Source organism: Triturus cristatus, chromosome 3_2, assembly GCF_964204655.1.
Source record: "Triturus cristatus chromosome 3_2, aTriCri1.1, whole genome shotgun sequence".
NCBI lineage: Eukaryota > Metazoa > Chordata > Amphibia > Caudata > Salamandridae > Triturus > Triturus cristatus.
Genome location: NC_140584.1, coordinates 417,209,589 through 417,232,380, shown reverse-complemented (window position 1 = coordinate 417,232,380; position 22,792 = coordinate 417,209,589). Strand labels below are relative to the sequence as shown.

General features: G+C 46.2%; 1 protein-coding gene across 10 annotated transcripts in view; it reads left to right on the top strand.

The window, feature by feature from the left end:
• Positions 1 to 22,792, top strand: part of ZMYM4 (zinc finger MYM-type containing 4) — a 1,418,124-nt gene that overhangs the window by 320,099 nt on the left and 1,075,233 nt on the right. For 3 of the 10 annotated variants that reach the window (XM_085648002.1, XM_085647999.1, XM_085647998.1), the window contains one exon: positions 4,210 to 4,286. The exons of 6 other annotated variants lie outside the window; for them this stretch is intronic. The gene's annotated coding sequence lies outside the window, so the exon portion shown is untranslated. Of the gene's footprint in view, positions 1 to 4,209; positions 4,287 to 8,810; positions 8,944 to 22,792 lie in introns of all 10 variants that reach the window. One more of the 10 variants, XM_085647996.1, reaches the window with a different exon arrangement.

The window sequence follows — 22,792 nt, the reverse complement described above, 5'->3', positions numbered from 1 at the left end:
TCATCTACCCCAAGGCTGACTATTCACCTATTGCTTGTCAAATTGCCACCTATCGATTCGCCGAACTCGCACCACCAGCATCTTTATTGTTGACCAATTGACCCCCAGTCACATGAAGGTTCCCGTGATTCGGCCACTACAACATTGGAAGTAATCCCACCGTGTCGGTCACTTAATACTCCAGAATCTCGATCTCATTTGATTGATGGTAGCCCCTCCAATTCTCGGAGCTCAACATCCACATTAATATTCCGGAGTCCCGGGTCCCTAATTAAAGACTCTTATGTTCTCAGGCAACCAATTTCTGTCCTGATGATGATCCCATTATTGTTGTAAACGGGATCGAAACGTCGTCAACCTTTTAAACACCGTGCAAACAAATTATCTCTGTACAACTGTGTCACGGGTGTTACTTATTTTGCTTGTTTCATTTTTTACAATTCTCAACAAGCTCTTTGTTTTGCCTGAATGTTTTTTTGCTCTTTCACCTATAAGTCACCAATTCTTCACGAACCACTTCACTTGTATGTCTCTGGATACAGGATTGTATCCCACTGCTTAATTTCTTGTCTTGATTACTAAAAATTGGATTAAATCCCACTATCCGGCTGGATAGTTTTCATATAGAATTGATTCTGTTCTATATTGATCTGCCTTTATTGTCCTCCGACAAGGACTGTTGTTCGCTAAACAAATCGATACCCAAGGTCCTTGCCTACCTAACTGGGTTCCCTTGTTTTTGTAATAAACATGCCTATGAGACGGAAGCAAACCTTTCATGACTTGGTAATTCAGCATAAAGAGCTCCGGCCAGCCTCTGTTGGCTCGCTCCCTGCGAGTTTATTATGAGGCTTGATTCAGCTGCTGAGTATGCGAAGACAGGCGGGTTCCAACGTCCAACAGCCTTCGTGTTGACGAATAAGCAATACACATTGTACAGCGGGCCGGTGTGCAGTAAAAGCCGGGTAGCCCGTGGCATCGGATTGCATGGTCGAACATGCCTCATCTCGAAGTATCGTTTCATGCCCTGCTTTCCATGGGTGCATTTGAAAGTCCGGCCATTGTCATCTGAGAAGAGAGCTTCTTGTTTCTGCCGGTAGGAAGGAGAGTGAGTGTTCACCTCTGCTCCCTGTCTGACGGCCTCTTTGAAACGATGGAAAATGCGGCGGGCAAAGTGAAAATGCAGAGTCAAGGCGTGACATAGATGCGGGTGAATGAATGAAGCATAGTTTTAGTTCCTCTATTAAAGTGTACGTTTTCACTGTGTAGCTGGAGAGTAAGAGATTCTATTGATGGAAGACCGCGCCTAACTTAAGAAACAAGCAGCCACAAAAGTTAACGTGGCTGCCATCTATTTCCAATTAACGCAACTGCAACACAAGCAAATGTAAACATGCGCGGGCGCGATAACTGGAAACAGATGGGGCCGCTACTCGCTCCCGCAAGGAGGGGTCTGTACATGCACAAGTGCTCATTGGAAACAGTGCAGTACATGCACGAGTTTCCAAAAAAGTCCTGAGTGATTCCAAGAGGTCATCTCCTAAGCAGCGCTTGCGCGCTGCCTAGACGAGACCTAAAAATGGAGTTTAACAAATTTTCTGCATTATTTATAGATGTTTGTATTAATAATAGGGATTAAAACAAATATAAATGTTTAGATATCATTGTTTGCTTGATAGCGATAATGGGGCAAGCAATCCTTTCTTTTAACGTAGACTTGAACTGTTTAAAGAAAGTCAGTAAACGGAGTAGTCAGATAGTCAATGCAGTTGACCAAATTGGGTGAAATGTACTTGTGTAAATTTCATCTTGCATTGTTAGACTTTCCTGTGTATCCAGAAACTTCAGCACTCTCAGAGAAGAACTGTTATTGACCCGAGGTCAGAATTTACCATAAACATTATTTTTGAATGACACAATATTGTGCCAGTTCCTGTTTCATATGACTTAATCAGACCTTTCGGCAAGATAAGAGCCTCAAACTGTTACCTCAGTCTCCGCAGTGCCCTCCAAGGGTTTAATGAAATACCATACAAAACCATGTTCTGGACTCCGTGGATTTGTGTGATTTACTATGTGGATTAAGTAAGGATATCGGACAATGCTAAGTTCAGTTCAAAGCATTTTCACCTCAGAATGTCTATCCCTTTGTCACTGACATACTTAATGGGGCCGATTTACAGTGAGTTTCTGAAAGCCTCCGACTCATCGTCTGTTTCAATTCTGGCCGGCTGGTTACAGCCAGTTGGAACTGAAACTGACTAGTTATTCCGACTGGCTTCTGATGGGCTCCAGGAGCTCGTCTGCCAGTTGGAGACCGACCCATAATCCAAATGAAAGGCGTTTCCGCCTTCTGGGTACGATGCACGGTTTCCAACAGGGTTTCCATGCTGGCCTGTCCAACATGTAAGCCCTGTCAAAGCGTGTTTGGGGGCTCCTGGCAGGGCCCCCTTCTGTATCCGGCCTCCCGTTGGGGGCCGAGAGGATGCAAAAGGTGCTCCCCCATGTTGATCCCTGCACCTTATGGCAGGCATCTTGAGGTGCCTGCCACGTGGTGCAGGGATATTCACAGACTCCTATTCCTCTTTGGGAGCTTGTGTTACGTCCGGTTTACGGTCTACGGTCTCTGGTTTACAGAGTATGCGACCGCACCATGTGCAGTCGCATTGCAATTAGGCGGTAGTGACCCCCGACCGGAGGTCTGTTGGTCACGTTTCCTCCAAAGTGTCTGGCGAACTCAAGTCCACCCGACATCAAAATAAGCCCCTTAATGTGTGCAGCCATGATCAATAAATACATTTCCTTTATTAGTAGTAAATGCGGGGGAAGTGGGTTAATAAAGAGTTTATAAAATGTTTTTAAAACGCCCATCTCCCTGGTAGTGCTCTAATTTCAAAAGTGCCTGTGTAGGATTCACATGTTAGAAATCTAAGGGAAAATAATCTCTTCTCATCCATATCAGACAATATGATATAAATCCTGTAGTGTTAAATATCCATATGTTTATGCCTCTCATGTGCCTTTATATGTCTATAAATGACTCAAAAGCATGGCTAAATGTTTTTACGTGTACATTGCTAATTTTCTTATTCCTTTTTGAGGGCTCAAAAAATCCACTTGCCAGTTTGCATTTGTGGGCCAGATTTAATTAGGGCAAGCTATTCTTTGTCTAACTACTCGCCAGAAAGGGCAAGTAGGAACTACCTCTGTCTCTGAAAGCAGAGCAAATGTGACAATATAGCAAAAATTAAACACATTTTTATTGCTCACATCTTGTTAACTTGTCTCTCATGCTCACAGCGGTCAAGTGTATTACAGCTTGGTCGAAAAAAAAGATTTTTTAAGCCCTGCTTTTTCCATGTACTTTATCTTGATTTGCTAGAATTTGGCCAGTTTTTCCTGAATGCTCATAGAATTCCTCATCTTATTTCCCCCAAATGTTAGTCTGCAACTACATGATCTACATCATTCTCTAGGCTTAGCAGGAATCACAATTGATCTAAGAAGCATGCCTAATTTGTTTCCTTAAAGTGCCCCAATAATGTCTTATCTCCACTATTAAGTTTGAGACTGGATAACATAGCTCGTGATTTCGTCCTCTGATGTATGTTTTGAATGCATCCTAGACAGTCTGCAATATATGGTTAATTGCACAAAATTCATCTGTCTCCCTAAGAAAGCAGTGGCAGTTTTCTTTTGGGGGAGTTTAATATAGCACAAACTCGACCCAAAGGTATCTGAGCGCTTTACATGAGCACCTTCTACGCTACAGACAGACTCATTAATTTTGTTAGGCACGACGAGATTAAGTGATTTTGCCCTGAATCACAGGATGTTGACCATCCCTGCCGAGGCTCGAACCCAGTTGCCCAGTTGCGAGGTCGACCACCCTTGCTGGCCTAATGCTTGATGGTGTTGTAGGGAATTTATGTATCATGAATTTTTATGCGCTACTACTGAACAATTGCACAGCCAAAGCGATTGGATACATGTGACTACTAATAATGCAGATATTAATAAAAGTCGGGTTAAGAGTGCTGATTAATTTTACATAAAAATGCATATTCATGAATTCTATTTCCAGATAGCTGCTAAATTCTCAAATCGCGCATTGGTTTAGGCATCCCTAGAAAGCATTAAAATCCACCTGTAATACAACTGTGCCAGTACAATTTGCTAGTATAATGTATTTTTGTCCTTGTATATTAGGCACTTGAAGGTTGGGGATTACAAACTTTTTCTTCAAGTTGATGCCATATACATCTTTGTCGTGTCAGATTTCAGTGGTAAGAATTTGCCCTATTTGGAACACCCAATAAATACGACACCTAGATTTTGAACGCGATCTGTTAATTGTAGTTTGTTACTGTGTTTATTTTTTTAACTATCTAGTTTCATGCATTAATGTGTATAATGAATGATGCATTCCTAAGAAAACATGCCCCTTCATTAGCCAACTATCAATCTTATTTGGCCAGCAATGTTTTGAAAATTCCTTTCCTACAAATCTCTTTAGATGTAGTTGTTCATTGTTTCTTTTTTTCTCACCTGTCTCCTTCATCAGCAGCACCTTCTAGCAGGTTGTTTCCTTGACACATGCTTAGGTCATTTATCAATATGTTCCACAGATGCATCTTTTATAATGCATATTTCACACATTATTACATATTGTCTATTTACTCATCTTTTCTGGCAAATATAAACTAACGTTCAGTCTAAAAACTCAAAAAATCCTCCACCTCCTCCTTTTTACTACTACTCCCCCTCGCACCACAAAAGGCCATGCACAGTGTGCTGCTTACAGCTAGTAATCCTGACTGTCACCTGAAGAGAAGGTCACAAAAATAAGACAACTAAGGAATTAAAATTCCGTAAGAAGAACATTTTAAAAAAATGGATTTCGTATAGTTAAGGAAACATTCATGTTTCTTAAATCATGTTTAAAACCAAACACACCGTCAATTGCCTATCAGCAGATTTTACATTGAAACGACCACAACATTTCTCACTGATGTGGGTTTACTGGTAAAACTAAAGTGTACTAACATTAGGGTTTGGAAATTTGGGTTTCTGTAAATATTTGTCATTTGCACACCACCAAGTAAAGTGTTCTAATTTGTTTTGCTTCTATTTTAATCTTTGTTTGCATTACACTTCTCAATTTCCCAAAAATGTGCTTTTGTGTAATTTGATATATTTTGAAATGTTTGTACTATTTATTTACAAGCTATTTAAATGTTGGGGAAAAAACTGAAATCTTACAGCCTTTTTTTTCACAGTGATTGTCAGATCGCAACTTGACAATTACCTCTAATTGTAGTAAGAGAAAAATAAACTCAATTTTCCAAGCAGCAGTTAGTAACAAGCATCCACAATGCAATAGGTCTCGCATTTACGCAAGTTTGAGCTATTGGCATTGTAAATGACAATGTCTTTCATTTGTTTTGGTGTTTAAAAGCAATTGTCATTTACAACGCCAATGGCTTAAACTCGCGCAGATGCTAGGCCTATTGCATTCCAAATGCTTGAAAGCATCGCTGAATTGCCCCCTTCTGTCTCCCCTGGCCCCTGAAGGACTCCTCCTTTGCTATGTGTTAAATAAACAAGTTGGTGGTCACACCTGCTCAATAGAGACCCTCCTGCAGTAAGAGAAGCTGATTAAAGAAAATAGTGATTACAGCCTAAATAAGACGTACTGTGTAACAACCGAAGTAAAAGTCCTCACTACAAATGAAGACAAGGCGGTACTAAGGAGGGACTATCAAGCCTAATAACGAATCAGAAGCTAGCATTTATGAAGGACAATGTCACAAGCCAATGACAAATATGGGCGGGGCTTCAAGTACATACACCAATACAGCATGGCTCGCAAGCACACACTGGTGTTTGACCTCTTTTCTTGAGGAGACCGCAAAAGTCAAGATAAAACCAATATTTAAAGGCATCTTTATCACTCATTTATTTTCTGAATGAACAGAACACATGTTCCTTTCCATATAATGTTCACTGATAAAATCTGACTTGTCATTTCAAGTGAAAAGATTTTTTTAGGCCTGCAGAGGCTACATTTTCTGAATGTGTACTCTGAAAAGGATAGCCAAATTAAGTAACTTGCATTCAACTTCTTTTTGCCTTTAATGCAAAGGAAAACGTGACTAAACAGAGCTAAATGTAGGCCGTAGCTTTTGGAAAGCTAAAATTTGACACTGTTTTTAACCAGTTGCCTCTTTCTACGTACTATTAAGCCTCGTAATGGCTTCAGTTGTTTTCACAGATTTCCGTGATGGATTCTGGAACACTCAGATCTCTCTTTAAAAACTTTCCATGTTTTTCTGACAGAAACCAGAGATGGTCATAAAAACTCAGTTTTTCAGGCATGAATATTTTTAACCCTTTTCTAACTGTAAAAACAAAGTTTTCTTCGGTGTTTTTCTTTTCCTTCATTGTGTGCAATGCCCTTGTTTGTCAAATTCCCCATGTGCATATGGAAGCAAGCTGAGCAGGGACTCATGTTTTAGAGCAATGTTTTGTTTTTACTAACAAATATTTGTGTACCTTTTAGAGACCGTTGCAAGTGTCTTTTCACACGTAGGCAGGAAGGTACATGAAATTCAGAAAAGCTATGAAACTGACTGTGCATGCTGTATGGCCAGAGACTGGGGCTAATCCTCACCATCAAAGTACTCTTGTGTAGTTGGATCAAGAGAGATAAGGCAGAGAAAAATAAATATTCTTTCTTGATGTTGCTGGCGACTTGCTGTGCTTTAAAAAACGATCTTTTGAGACCAATCCGATGTCGATTTAATTGAGGGTTGTTATCCTTCACTGGTGACACACAAATTAAGAGCATTAGTTGTTGTAACAACTACAAGTGACTTGAGTACTAAAATTGTAAGCCCCGCAAATTACTTCGTATTGAAGTTGTAAGTAAAGTGGTTGTCGTACCGGATCCTTTGCCAACTCTGGTGGTGGAAGTTGCTCAATGACATTTAATAGTTGTCAGTCAGGCGAGAGTCTCCAAGAAAACCTCCACCTTCTGGTACTTCCAGTGGTTATGCATGGGCTCTAGGATAGGCTATGCTTCTCCTAAAGATGCCAAATGTTATAATGGAGATCTGTTTACAGATACCACCTGATATTGAAGTTCAGAGACTTACGAATCAATGTATGATCCTCTGAGAAAGCAGCCACCAACTCATGGTCTTACAAGGAGGGTACAACCAATACATATTCCCCAGATATTGGTTGTAGATCCTACACACTGACTTCTCCAGGGCATTTTCCTGTGCAGACAGAAAATCGGTTCTCTTTACCCAGTCATGAATCGCCAACAAAAAGCATTCCAGAATGTTTTAGTCTTTGGTTGTCCTTTTAAGAGTTCAGTCACAGCCTTACACAAATTGGTGGCGAGAGGGGTGACAGAACTCATTCCACAGGAAGATCCACAAATAGCCTAAATAATTCTGGAAAACGTTTTAGCCAAGCAATCCTGGAATGTTGCTAGATTTAAACGGAATTCATTCCTTCTGATAAAGATTATTTTTTTCTTAGGGGAACACTGTGACCAGGCTCTTCAATCATCTCAGTGATATGTACAATGCCACTTGACCAGCATAAACTGGATTTAGTTGAAGAAAGTTTTTGAGACTGCTGGAACAGCTCAAAGTAGGTCCCAACGGCCTTGCAAGGTGTTTGTGACATGTCACTGTGGGAGTCAGTTCTGATATTTCAAAATGCCAGCCTACCCTCCCAAAGTAAAGAGAATGTGATTTTCATGAGGTCCTTTAAGATGAGTTGCCTGTATTTAACAAAATTAGTGTCTGGCGATTTATTGACATGGGTAGAAATTAATATTACCTTGGTATGGAACTCCGGTTAACCAATCTGAAACAGTATGCCCAACTAAAATGATAAACTGCTCATTGGTCCTACTGACCCTGGTGTACATTTAGATGATCAGATATACAGGATGAAAACAAACTATGTGAAACTTGAGGCACACCAGTTGCATCAGAGTTTTTTTTAACTCAATGGGAAAACCAGCAGCCACTACTGCAGCACCAGTCTTGTGAGCAAACGTAATTCTCCTCTAAAAAAAACCCTCTTCCCCCCCCCCTCTCCCTCACCCTCTCCCTCTCTTCCTCTCTCATGAAGAGACCAACATTCTTCTGTGGAGACAGGCCAATGCACCAATTCTTTCTCCCAAAAAGAAAGAAATCTGACCCATTTTGAATTTAACATCTGCTTACATATGCATCCATTTGGAGAAATTCTGTTGACCTACATTAACTATCTTTTCCCCCACCCCCCATATCAAAGGCGATCGGGTATGTGCAGTTATGTATCTACAATGTTTAAGCATACACGTTCAACAGAATTTTCCAGGCGCACCACAAATGAGTCACTTACAACAACATTCTTTGCAACATGTGCTGCGACTGGCCCTTGTGCTAAAACGGGAAAATCAAACTAGCATTTGCAATGCAATAGTTCTCACTTTTGTTGGAGTTGCAGCTATTGGCATTGTAAATAGCAATGTTTTTGTTTGTTTACAGTGGAGTGATTATTTAAAGAAAAAGGACGCTATACCATATAAGCTTTTATAGCAACTGTACAGTGAAGCTATGGCTATGTTAACGTAAAGTAACTGGGCAAAGTATTGCAGCCATTGCAAACGTTACTTAGAGCCCACTTACGGACAACAGGTGAGCTGAAGTGCAGGCATGCACTGTATGCAGGCAGCCTTTGCAGATGTATATATTTCGCGCAGCTGCAACAGAGGAGAAAACACAAGTATGCTCTGTTTACAGACAAAGTTGTGCGAGTTGCTGCACGGAATAAAAGAAAGGTGCCCGCCATTGGTGAAGATGAAGCGCAGCGTGATGTACTTGTTTGAAAAACATGTGTAAACAATACAATTGGGTGAGCTGTGCAAGAAGAAAGGTGAGTCTGCCATTGTTAAAGATGAAGTGCTGCATGCCACGCTTCTTAAAAAAAACCCATAATATTTAAAAAATGTTTGGCAAGTCATTGGCAAAGTTTTTATTTTTATTTTTTTACAGTGGAGATAGTTAATGAAAAAAAGTGCACACTATACTGTTCGGAATACAACATGTCTCAGAGATGGTGCAAGCACTGCTTAGCCAATACCTAAAATAACACTTTTTGCAGGTAGGCACCAATGGCAAAGGGATGCTCTAAAGCACTAAATGACTGGCTGTGACTGGAAATAAAAAACCTATCTTCAAACAGAGCACCTACTAAGTGACTGCAAACCAGAGAAACAGAAACTAATGGATCTCAAATAAACTTAACTTGTCATTGAGAAGGTGTGCCTGACATAATGAAGTTTCAAATGTTGAGTTTAGAGAGGATATTTAAAGATAATGAGTTTACTTTTGTCACCATCTCATAACAGGATGTTGAATATAGCCTTCCAAAATGTATTCAGCTCAACACACTTAATGGAATAGTGTGCTTGTCACCAAAGTATTTTTAAGAAATAAAATGTTCATAAATTATTGAAGTACATTTAAATAGTGCACCACGATGTTTGTACTTGGTAGCGAGTTATGCCAGATTAAAGTGATGGAGATGTCCCCTCTAAGAAGAAAGTTACTTTTGTTGGCAGTCATCACACACTCCTGTTATTTATGGTACTTGAAATGCTGTATTCTTTCAAATATTGAAGATTACAGAAATATATGGCAAAAGTATTTGAATGCATTTCTTTTGACGGGCTGAGATCTTGAACTATTTGTACACTAGAAAGCATGAGAAATCTACGAAACATTGAGTATTTCATATGTTTCCATTCACTTTCTATTTATGCAGTTCCTATGCACCGTCAAATTCCAAACCACAAGTAAAATTATTTAGGTTGCATCTTCAGTCTGTATGTCAGTCAGTCGGTTTTGTTTGCGTGCTTAGAAAAACTCACCCCCAACTTAAACGCCCCCGCACTTGGAAAAGTCACCAACCTGCACTCCTTTTATGTTTTAGAAAGTTTTGTCTTGAAGGAGGTGGAGAGGGGAGCTGATTGTTTTTGTGTCCTCCCAGGGGGCTCTGCATAAAATGACTGCTAATCAGGGATATCGCTCAAATATGTAACCAGCGGATGAAACGGATTTTACTGCCGTAGATGTATTAGCAACATTAGTTATTTCCCCAGTATTCTTTCCTGCTGCATAGAGACAGATCCATGTGGATCAGTCCTTTGCATGGGCCGGGATAGGGGTTTGGAGGGCATCGGCAGGGGAGGGCAGGGTCGTATAAAGCGGAGCCTGACAGAAGGGCTTGAAAGAAGAGGAGTTAGAAAGTATGGGGAACAGGAGATATATAGGGGTGGGGGAAAGGGCATGAGTAAGGAGGGGGCTATAGGGATTAAAGGTGGAGGGGATACTTAAGGGGTAGTGAAAGAGAAGAAGGTGGGGCTTGAAGGGACAAGGACTGGGTCCAAAGAGGAGTAGGGGGGATGAAGGGAATGGGACTAGACTGGGTAGGGAGGTAGGAGGGTTTGGGTTATTGAATGAGCAAGATAAGAGGCGGAGAACTAGGGATCAAATGCTTGGGAGCAAAGAGAGGGGACAAGGGTAAACAAGCAGGGATTGAAAAGCGATGGGGTGTGAGATGTAGATTGGGTTAAGAGGGTGGAAACAGGGTAGAAAGGTGCTTGAGAAGGGGCATGGTTACAGAGAGGGCTCTAGATAGGGATAACAAACTGGAGTGGACTTGAGAACAGGCTGGAAGGGGAGGGGACCCAATGGGTGGGTCAGACAGGTGAGAGTGGAAAGGCATGGCTGGGATCCTCCAATGGGTGAAATTAAGAGGAGGGATGTCCACAGGAGGGTGGGGAATTAGGAAAGTGTTAGTGTTCATGTGTATACAACGTGGAACGTTGGGGAGAAGATTCCGGGGCGGAGAGCTGGGTAGAAGAGGACTGAGCTGTGTGGGTCTTTGTGACGTACTGGTGGCAGTTTTGCATGGCAACTGAGTTAATAAATAGCTTACTTGCACCGGACATCTTTTTATTGGGGATGAATGGGAGGCACTGGAACGGAAATGCACACTGTTTTGACATTTGAGCAAGAGCTGGGGAGAGGGGTGAGCTTTTCAGTTACGACGAGACGTGAATGAACAGAACAAGAGAGCAGTTTGGGGGACTGGGGAAGAAAAGTGGGGACTGCGGGAGAAAAACCGGTTGAGGCTTTAGTAGAAGACTGAGGTACGTGCTGATGAACTCAGGGAAACAGGAAGTGGGGACATTGGCAGTGACAGACTGGGGTGTGCAAAGGGGAAGAGACCTCTATAGAGTTGATCTGGAAAAAGAAATATGCTTGTAAGTTTATTTGGATTTCCCTTCGGATTCCCAGAGCTTTGTACTGATAAGTGAAGGTTGTAAGTGGAAAGTAGAATATTTTTGAAAGTCTAACCCAATTTGCAGTGCTCGCCTTTAAGAGGCGTGTTATCGAGGAACGTTATTCCATCACTGTTTAAGTTGCTTTTTGAAAAGTGTTGCAGGACAACGTGTACTGCCTACAACAGTAGGCAGGAGAAAGCCATTCAAGAAAGTAGGGTTCCGAGGCTGTAATTAAAACCTACCTTGTAGCAACACATGCAATGGGGTGTCCTCACGGGAGGTTACAATAAGAGAAAAGGCAGTACTAAGGATGGACCACTACTTAACCTATTGACTAATGAAAAGTCACCAATTAAAAATGGACAGTGAGAAAAGTCAATTGAAAAGATGGGCGAAAAGTGGGCGGAGCGTCATGCTCATATCCTGAATACAGCATGTCCCGAAGAGACTGCGCGAGCGCTGCCTAGGCGAGACCTTAAAATGACAATTGCATCCAGAAACCATGACAGTGTGAAATGCCCTTTGATCAATTAGGGAAACTTCTTTATACTTTTATTTAATTCCAGGTTATGTCAATTTAATTCAGAGCAAGAATGAGTCTAATTGCGCCAGAATTGCCAAGGCAGTCATAGCTCCCAGATCCTAAGCACATTAGTGGGCTTACAGGAAATAGTTGCACAGCTTGAATCTGATATCCAGAGAAGTTCTCCCCAACCTACTTTCATTGAGTTTGGGAGCAAGGCTCCTGTGAACACAAGCAACACAACCATTTGAATCCCACAAGAGACTGTATGTATAACATTTTGAAAGAATCCTAAAGACCATCAGGGGGGGCCTAAGCTTTTAAGATCAAAAGATTTGGTGTCGACAGAAGCGTTTCATCAAAAGACGAAGTACTGACATAAGTTCGGCCTGCAGCTATTGGTCAGTGTACACCTTGCAGTTCTCTTGACCTGCTGAAGAAGTCAACAATCGTTCCAAATGGGGTAAATGTGATTTTGACTGTCAGAAAACAGTCTGCGCCTTATTGGTTAATGCTATGGCCTGGAGGACACCAATTGTTTTTATACCAAAGAAAACCTATTTGAAACGAGGAATACTTTGGATTAAAATATGAATTATGACATGAAAGTACAAATGACAACACTGATAAAGTGACATTAGTTAACTTGAAGCAGTGGCACACAAACAAAACGTTTGCTAGCCTGGTCGCCGTAAACAAAAATCTATCCCAGATTTCTATATGTATAGAAAAAACTTGTTTGTACAAAAATTGTCAACGTTTTGCTCTCATAACCTTTGACTCGAATGAGGTCAACAGAACACGAAAGTTAATTCGAAGTTTCCAACATTCGGTATGATGCAAGAAGTTAATGGGCCCTTTTATGTCAGTTAAAAATATCCAGGCAAATAATCTAGTGAAGTAGACCAAACCAAGATGGAACTAGTACCAAACGATGCGATATCAACCAAACCATCAGTAAAGTTGGCAAAGAATGTATCCCAGGGCAGCATCAATCATGGTAAGTGCCTCTACATGAAAATATCCAAGCAGGCAGGTCGAGACACCACATGTACGGTATCGCTGAGCTAGTGGAGCAGCCCAAATAAACACTCAAAGTTACCATCAAGTTGCTCACGTGGTCAAGAATGAACAAGCATTTGCAATGCAATAGGTCTCGCATTGACGCAAGTTTGAGCTATTGGCCTTGTAAATGACAATGGCTTTTAGTTTTGTTTTTGTATTTGTTTTAATAACGAAAACAAAAATAAAAGGCATTGTTATTTGCGTGAGTTGGAGGGGTGTCCAAGGGGCGTGAGGCTGTGGCAAAGAGGTGGGGGCGGGCGGGTGGCAGGGTTGGGGGGAGGTCTAATGGCAGGGGCTTTCGCAGTCACTTAACACCTCTCTCTAAAAACCTATACAATTGTAGAAATATACAGTGCGAAACGTCCTTTTAAATTGGACAACGTACCTTCGTGCAACATCTGAAAAATTTAAGTATGCTAATGTGAGCAGATAAAGGCAACTGGCCGATTAAAATACTTGGATGTAATACAGTTGCATCCCTCACAATTCCTTTTTCAGGAAACAGGCGAGAAAGAAAAGAGCGGAAGTGAAAGCAGAGCGAGGCCAACAAAGGGAGGGGCAGGGCTCCTTAATGGAGCAGAGAGGGAAATGGGGGGGCTCTACTTAGTGCGTAGTGAGGTGTGTCAACAGCAGCACTGTGTGTGGGGGAATGCAGTGTGTGCTCTAGTGAACTGAATCCAGGCACAGGGTTTGCATATAAACCGCGCCTGTGATTAGCAACAAAAGAAAATAAGGCACTCTTTGCTTTCATCAATCTGAGTCAACTAGGTGCGTAGAGGACTCGTGCGATTCGCTTTTAGGATCAAGAAGCAGTTCCAAGGTGGTCTTAGAAACTCAAATAGCTGAAGACGGGCTAAAGCTATTCAATGATGAAAATGACTGTCTAAGTCACTCCAATTGATACATTCTAATAAAACTCGCATTACCCTAGCTTGCAAGATAATGACAGAAATTCAAAGTATTCTTTACTCGCAAGAAAAGTAAACCTGAAATGGCATAAAAAAGTACAACCTCCATTTCAATGGTGCTGCAAGCAACTGTGCCGTGATGGAATGTGTTTGCACTTATTTACTTATTATGCATAACTTATACCATACAAGTACTCTGCGCAAGAAGGCAAGAGTAAGGGGAATATGAAGAGAGCGCACTGCAAATTCGGAGGGGCCATCAAAGTGATAAAGGCAAAAGAAGACAGAACTATGATAAAAAGCAAATGCTGGAATTGAGTCCCAGTTACAGGAAACAGTGTGTTAAGAGGCCGAGACACTAGCAGCTCATTGATATTCGAAAGCCTTATGCAGAGCAGGGGCTCTTTGTCACTGAGAGCTACTACACCACCACATTCGCTGAGTTCACTGCATGTTCAAATATCTTAACAGGTCTCAGAGAAAAAGAGGGAACTAAGAAAACAATTTTCGCAAAAGCCCCGGAGAAATAGAAGCAGACATTAAACACGTTCAGGAAGAACTGTGCTATCGACCAGCTCTGTTAGTGAGTTGAGCTGAATTTGAACACCAGTAGCCTACTGCTCTGCTTCAGAGAGAAATCTCGGACGCTTAGAATGAAACTCTGCGCACTCGTAAAGCACCTTGATGATGCTGGGGCTGGGAAGCGCATTCCAGGCGGGGGAGCGGACCCTTTGAAGTATGATGCCGAGGCTGTGGCTACACGTGCAAGCGCCAGTGGGCTGAAGCGCTTCGGATTGCATGTCGTCACGATGCACGTGATTGTGCGCGTGCTCGCCATGCAATCCACTTTTGGGAGCACTTTGAAATGCCCCTCTTACTAGAGTCTCGCTTAGCGATTGCGTAAACGCAATAGCTAGGCGAGACCTAAAAAGGGCACCCTAAAAGAAAACAATCTATGATGAAATGTAGACTATGTCCTAGAATAACTACCATATGTTGGAAGAAGGAAGTCGACTCACGGTAAACAGCTGTAAATTACAAAGCTGCAAAACAATGAATGAACATTGAGTCTAGGAACCGAGGCCATAGCAAATTCAATCCATATCTTTTAGAATACACTTCAGCTTGGTGGTTTCAGAAGCCATTTCATCTTAATGGAATAATTAACATTGTTCTTTTGCAACACTGCTTTAGTATCATCTTGATTTGTTTTCAAACAGCACGGCTTAGCAAAAGATTTTTTTATTTCCCAAAGTGCAACATGCTTCTGTCATCAGTCATTCCACACACAGTGTACGCTGCAAGGTAGTTTGCCACACACAGCCATACACTCAGTACGATGCAAAGAATTGGCCCGGGTTGAGCACATCTTATTTTCCATCAATTTATATAGACTGCATAGCTACGCAATGCATTGAATGAACAGATGTGCACTACACAATCACAATGAATCCCGCAGACTAGCAGGACATTGACCAGTGAGGATCAAAGATCCATAAAAGGAATCCACATTCTAAAAGAGTTAGGAGTCCTGGAAGATAGTAAGTCTACTTGATAAACATATTTTTTTTGCCACTAAAGTTGAAGAATCTGTGGGTAGAAGTATCCATCAAAAGAACAAGTTAATTACCTGTGGTTAATCTTTCTGGTTAGATACATTATCTGACCCCATTATCCTCGCTGACCTTCCACCTTCTTGTTCTGTGGAGTAATTTCTTTTATCATTTGAAAAGATCCCAAATTAGAGATGTGCACACTGGTACTTAGTTTTGTGCTCCATGTCAAAGGGAATATTCGAGCAAGAAACACTGTGGGTGAATGGGTGGGGCTTATATTCAACTCTTGTAGATGCGGTCTCTGGAACGTCTGGGCTTGCAAACACTTTATGTAATCTATTTAACCTTCTTTTGTGAAAATGTCATCCCACGGTGCTAGGTGAGAATAGAAGTGTGTGAATCCCCTTGCATATATGTCCAGTCAATTTTTTTTTCTTGAAATGTCACGCTTCATGAACTTGTAACATGAGATGTAAATTAATTATGAAAGAATGATAAAACCTTGTTGTTCTGTAAATGCTCTCACATGAAATAGCGCATAGCAGTGTCAAGGGCCTTTTTCTTCTGGAGCATTACCCTCCAAAGACCCACCTTCTGGCCCCTCCGACTCTGCAGGTAGTTATCCCAGTTTGAGTGGCCAGATGATGGGAGAGGAGATGGGAGCGTAGTGCGGTGAAGGAGACTTGGAACGAGGTGTATGAGGTCATTAGTTATCTTACTCTCCACTTAAATATTGAGGGAGAAAATATATAGATATTGAATAGCCTTATCGTTCCTTGCTATTTGAGGTCTTCTCTTCAAGTTCACAATCCCAGGATAAATTCCTCAAGGAGTTTCTTGAAACAAGTTCTTTGACTCAGTTAAAAATTCTTGGCCCTCAATTATTTGCTCCTCACATGAACTTTGTTCCATTCGTTTTAGTTTGACAATTCTGTGGAACTTAAAATTCTACAACTGTGATTCCCAAATGTGTTTTTATGCAAATAATTTTACTTGGGTATCTCAAGAACAGTACTCCCTTTTTTTTATTTAATTTTTTTTACACATTGATTTAAAACATTTTCAGACAGTTGTCAAAATATCTCAGAAGTTTATCACAAATTAAACCGTAGCTGTAAGGTTTGCCTTACTGTCTTACAATTCTGCTAGAGACACTGGTATTCTGCTGTGTCCAACTCACTGCTTCTTAAGAGTTGACTACTCTGTGGAGATCAGCTACAAACTGCAGAAGTTTACTTCAGTTCCACATGAATAACAAGTAGTGTGGTTCGAGTGGGGCCATTTTTATAATCTGCTGCTTTTTCAAGATAGTGTTTGCAATTTTATTTGGTCTTGCGAGAGCTTCCGTTTTTATAGATCTTAGTTTTCTAGTGCATGGGTGCTTCTCTTGCCAAATATTGTATCTGTAAAAAAATGTTATACATATAAAATAACCAGATTAACATCAAACTAAATTATTTTGTAGAGGGGGGGAGGAGCCTAGCGCGCAACCAAGATGGCCGCGTAGGTGCGAGGCTCCCGAGGACCTCCGCGACCTCCTGAATTAATCCTGGCGATATCCTGTCCTTGTTGAGGGGACTGTGTTGGGGAACCGGAGCTGAGGCGCCACCCGTTTTTTGGGCTCGAATCGGACCCCGAACGCCGGTGGGAGCATCGATCGAAGGTTGCGGCCTTCTCCTCGCCGGCCCCCCGGATTGGAGTAGTGGGGCGATCCGGGGACAAAGTGAATAACAGCGGCGAGCGGGGCTGGGCGACTGGCGTACCCCGCACTTTCACTTTCGCTTTTGCGCCCTCCTAACTCTCAAGCCGGGTCGGGCTGCGGAGCGGGGTGCGGTGGCCTTGTCCAGGAGCCCGGCTGACCCGCCGGCGGTGGGTTGACCCGCGGTTCGGTGGTCGCCCCTGCCCCCCCCCCCTGGCACCCGTGACTTGGTATAGCGGCCCGTTTGGGGAGCTTGGCACGACGGTGGAAGAGCCAGCATGTCCACCAAACAAGATGGCGACCGGGCGAAGGTGAAGACGACCCGCCGTGGCACGGCGCACCAGGCCAACAGTATGGACCGCTACACGCTTCAGAAGGGTTCTCCGGAGACATCGCGTGCATCCCCGGTGGGCCCGACGGAGGCATCTGCTCATCCGGTGGATCTGACCCTCCGGGACGTCATGGGCGCCATCGCCGAGATGAAGGCCTCGGTGGACCAGCGTTTCGACACCTTAGCGCAAAAAATAGACTCGGTCCTTGTGGATGTGAGCCTTGTGAGGGCAGACTTGTCCAAAACAAACGACCGAGTCGACTCCCTGGCCCACACCACAACGAGCCTCACGACAGACGTGGTGGCCCTCCAGAAGGAGGTGCGCCGGCTTGGCCAGGCGAGCGCCCTGATGGACCGGCGATTGGAGGACTCCGAGGGTCGGGCCCGGAGGAATAATGTCCGTATTGTGGGGGTCCCGGAGGGACGAGAGGCGGAGGCGGCGGATCTTTTCGTGGAAGATTTGATCCTGACCCATCTCCAGCCCCGGGGGCTGAGTAAGCTTTTTGCGGTGGAGCGTGCTCACCGGGGCCCCGGGGGCAGACCTAAGACTGGTGCCCCGCCGCGGCCGCTCATCGCCCGGATTTTTAATTTTCGGGACAGAGATGCTATCCTCCAGACCTCCAGGCAACAGGGACCGGTCAAGCTTGACAACATGGAGATACATTTCTACCCAGACTTTACTCCGGCGGTCCAGAAGCAGCGACAGAGCTTTCTTGGGGTTAAACGTCGCCTAAGGGACCTGAACCTCAAGTACTCAATGCTCTTTCCAGCCAAGCGGAGGGTAGAGGTGGATGGTCGCACGCACTTCTTCGACCGGCCCGAGGCGGCTGGGGACTGGCTGGACACTCTGCCTGGAGATCGGGGCCGGGGGGGCGGGGGGGGCGCGGCTGGCGAGGAGGGCCCGCTGGATCAGAATTGAGGGGTGACTGAATAGGCCTTGCTCTGGACGTTGTTCCTTCACCATTTATTGTTTGCGTATGTTCCCCTCCTATGGAGGTTGCGTGGGGTCTGTTGGGGGCTTCCCTCCTCCTCTGGGGGACTAGTTAGTATTTTAGCTATGGGGCGACAGGCACACTGCACTTTGGGGGGGCTGTCTGGGCTCATGCAGGGGTGCAGGGAGGGGGGAGTTCTGTTGGGACCGGGGGGTGGGGGGGGTGTGTTGTTTGTTAGCACCGCAGGGCAAACCCGCTACTATGTTGTTGTTGTTAGGATGCTCGATGGGGGACGACCGATTGATTCGACGTATGATGGGGGGGTAGGGATTTGACTGTGTTGTCATGGAATGTTAACGGCCTGGGGGATAGGATTAAGCGTGGTGTGGTCCTGCAGTACTTAAAACGTATTTCACCAGATGTTGTCTTCCTGCAGGAGACGCACCTTATAGGTAACTCCTTTCATGCAATGAATCGGCGGGGATATCGTTTGGTGGCACATTCCGGCTTCACCTCGGGCTCGCGGGGGGTGGGTATTATGATCAAGAACTCGCTCCCGTTGGAGATTGATGAGGTGCGCCATGATGAGAGGGGACGCTACACGGTTCTGGTGGGAAGAATGGAGGGTAGAGTGTTTATCTTTAGATCAGTGTACGTCCCGCCTGGGTTACAAGCCACCACATTCGCGGACCTGGGGCGCCTCCTTCTGGACCTTCCGAGTGGCCTGCTGGTGGTTGGGGGGGACTTCAATGCGGTAGCCTCTGGGTCTATGGATCGCCATCCCCCTAGGGACCTCCCCCGGGCACAGGCGTGGCTGCCCGGCCTTCTGGACACGCTGGGCCTGGTGGATTGCTGGCGATTAAAGCATCCCGCATTGCGACAGTACACCTTCCACTCGGGTGCCCATGGTAGCCTCTCGCGGCTTGATTACATCCTTGTCCCGGCGGCCCATGCAGGGAGGGTGGGGGAGGTGCGCCATCTAGCGCGGGGTATCTCAGACCACTCCCCATTGTTGTTGCATTTCGATGTCTTCCCGAGGGGGGATGGCGGGGTGGCCCCAATCAACGCATGGTATTTGCGCGACCCCACCATTCGTGCCGATTTGATCAAATCCTTACAGCGATATTTCGACGAGAATGTGGGGTCGGTCTCCTCCGCCATCTCCCTGTGGGAGGCTTTCAAGGTAGTCCTTAGAGGGGAGGCCCTCTCCTTTATCTCCCATGCCCGGCGGCTCGAGCGGGAGGAGGTGACCCGGGTAGAGGCCGAGATTGCAGAACTGGAGGGTGACCTGGGGAGCGGGGTAACAGACGCCAAGTTGCATGTTCTACACCTAAAGCAGGCGGCCTATCGGGCCCTCGTCACGGAGGCGGCCAGGGGCCTCAGTAGAGAGCAGCAGGGGCGATTGTATGATGTGGGTGATAAGGCTGGCAAATTGATTGCGTGGTTGGATAAGAGGGAGAGAGCGAGCCGCGTGGTGCCTTTGATTGAGAGTGTTTGATGGTGCGTGTGTCACCGAGCCGGAAGCCATTGTCTCCTGCTTCGCGGATTATTTCCGCGAAGTCTACTCCCCGGTTTCCCCCTGCTCGGAGGAAGATTCCCAGGCCCTGCTTCGGGACATCGCACTGCCCTCCCTAACGGTGGAGGACAGGGATTCGCTGGACGCCCCTCCCACCTCGGACGAAATTGCCTTGGCTATTCGCTCGGTTGCATCCGGCAAGGCCATGGGCCCCAATGGTATTCCCATCGAGCTCTACAAGCTACGCCCGGATGTGTTGGCGCCCCACCTGCGCGCGATGTTCCTGGCGGCCCACTCGCGGGGTTCCCTCCCGCCGGACCAGCGCCTGGCCACAATTGTGGTGATCCACAAGGAGGGGAAGCCCCGTGAACGGGTCACATCCTATAGGCCGATTTCGCTTTTGAACGCGGAGCCCAAAATCCTGGCCAAGGTGTTGGCCAACCGGTTGGTTGGCGTGGTGGGCGACCTGGTCCACCAAGACCAATCTGGCTTTATACCGCACCGCAACACGGCGCTCAATCTGCGGCGCTTGCACGGGGTGCTCGCGCGTGTCCCGTTTGTGCGGGAGCCGGCCATCTTGGCGTCCTTGGACGCCACCATGGCGTTTGATACGCTTGAATGGCCATACATCTGGGCGATGCTGGCGAAATTCGGGTTCGGCCCGGGTTTCATTAGCTGGGTCAAATTGCTATATTCGGGCCCATTGGCGCAGGTGGTAGTGAATGGGCGAGTCTCGGCCCCATTCGCGCTGGGGAGGGGTACGCGACAGGGTTGCCCCCTGTCGCCTCTCCTGTTTGCCCTGGCCCTGGAGCCCCTGGCGGAGTGGCTGCGGTGGCACCCTTCTATTCGTGGTCTCCGCTGGACCCCCGAGCATGAGGACCGTGTGTCCCTCTACGCTGACGACATCCTTCTGTATCTCGCCTCCCCGCGTAACTCACTGATCGTCCTGGTTGATGTTTTGCGCTCATTCGGTCGCAACTCAGGCCTGGTCATCAACTGGGCGAAATCCTGTGTCTATGTGCTTTCCGGGGAGGCTCCGGCCCTACCACGGGACTGTCCGATCCAGATTGCCTCCCAAGGTTTTCGGTACCTGGGTATCTATATCACACTTGACCCGGAGGCCCGCTATGAGCGGAATTTGCTGCCCCCCCTCCAGCGCTTGAGGGAGGACGTGGTGCGCTGGCGGCGTCTGCCGCTCTCGCCGCTCGGCCGAGCGGCTTTGTTCAAAATGATGTCCCTGCCGCGATTCCTCTACGCCCTCCAGAATACTATGGACTTGGTCCCGGCACGCTATTTCCGTGAGGTGGAGGGCCTCCAGCGGCGCCTGTTCTGGGACGGGAGGCCGCGCATTGCTCTGGCTAAATTGACGCTCCCGTGGTACGATGGGGGGGTCGCCCTCCCGGACATTAAACGGTATTACTGGGCCTCCCAACTAGCTGCAATTAATCATGGCCTTTATGGGCCCGCCTTGAACCCGGCATTTGAGATGGATAAAATGCTCCTACCCGGTGGCGATTACAATCGCGCGCTCTACTCTGGCGCGCCCGACTCCCGTTTGACGGGACCGACGCGTGTTATGGTGCGTGTCTGGCACGCGGCTACTACAGCTATGGGGTGGAAGGACCGTTTGACCCGGGCGTCACCGCTGTATGCGTCTGAGAGGTTGGGCTCCCTATGGACGTCGAAGGGCTTCGAGAAGTGGGACACGATCGGAATCAGCACGGTGGGAGATCTCTGGACGAGGGGGGGATTCAAAACTTTTGAGACGCTGCAGGCGGAGTTTCAGCTGCAGGGCAGTGAGTACTTTCGGTACCTACAAGTCCGCCATGCGCTGGGCTCCGTCTTCCCGGACGTCGCATCCATTCCGGAGTCTTCCCCCCTGGAGGACAGAGTGCTGGACGGCCATGTACCGGACAGCACGATCTCCCTCATATACAAAAAACTGATCAACGATAGATCGTGCCTGCTGACTAGTCTCCGCGAGGCCTGGGTTGCCGACGGGCTGGAGCTGGACGACGAGGATTGGATCTCCGCGGTGGCCTCTCCGAAAGAGGTGGCCATCCCGGCTCGCCTTCGTTTCGTCCAGCTCAAGATCCTTCACCGGGTTTACGTGACGGGGCCAAGGCTTCTGCGTATGGGTTTTGCTGGTGACGGACTGTGTAAGCGTGGCTGTGGTGCGCTGGCGACTTTCATGCATATACTGTGGGAGTGCCCGAAGGTGGAGCGATTCTGGCGTGGTGTGCATGAGGTCCTGCGTGTGGTCACGCGTGTCGCGCTGCTGCCTGAAGCGAGGAGATGTTTGCTGAATGTATGGGAACCGAATGACTATTCGGTCCCGCAGACGCGGTGGGTGACTCTGGGATACATGATAGCTAAGCGTGACATTGCTCAATTGTGGGGATCCCAGTGGCCCCCTGCGGTGTCGGCCTGGAAAGAGCATATGGATTGGTGTATGTTTCGTGAAAAGGTGGTGTATGTGGCGAGGGGTAAGCCTGGGGCGTGGGTGAAACTCTGGGGCCCCTGGAACGCCTACCGCGGGGGTATTTGTGAGCCACCACTGCTACCGGCTGCCTCGCCTGCTCCGTCTCCCTAGACGGCCCCCCTCCCTCGGCCGCGGGCGCGTGGTCCCCCAGTCCCTGGCCTACTCCCATTCCCCTCCTCAGAGTTCTGCTGCTGGTTTGGATCCCCCACTTATGGAGCACGTGCTGTTACTTTGGATCGCGGGTTGCCTTGCGGGTGTGGTTTTTTGGTGTTGTCTTGTTTCAAGAAAAGGGAACCGTACTGTGGGCTTGGAGCTGTGTGGCCTGCACCATTGATTACTCCTGTTTCACTGCTCTGCACTGTCGAGAGACTTTTACTGTATGTATGCAATATGCTTTTGTCATTCTAGCGGCCGGCCGGGT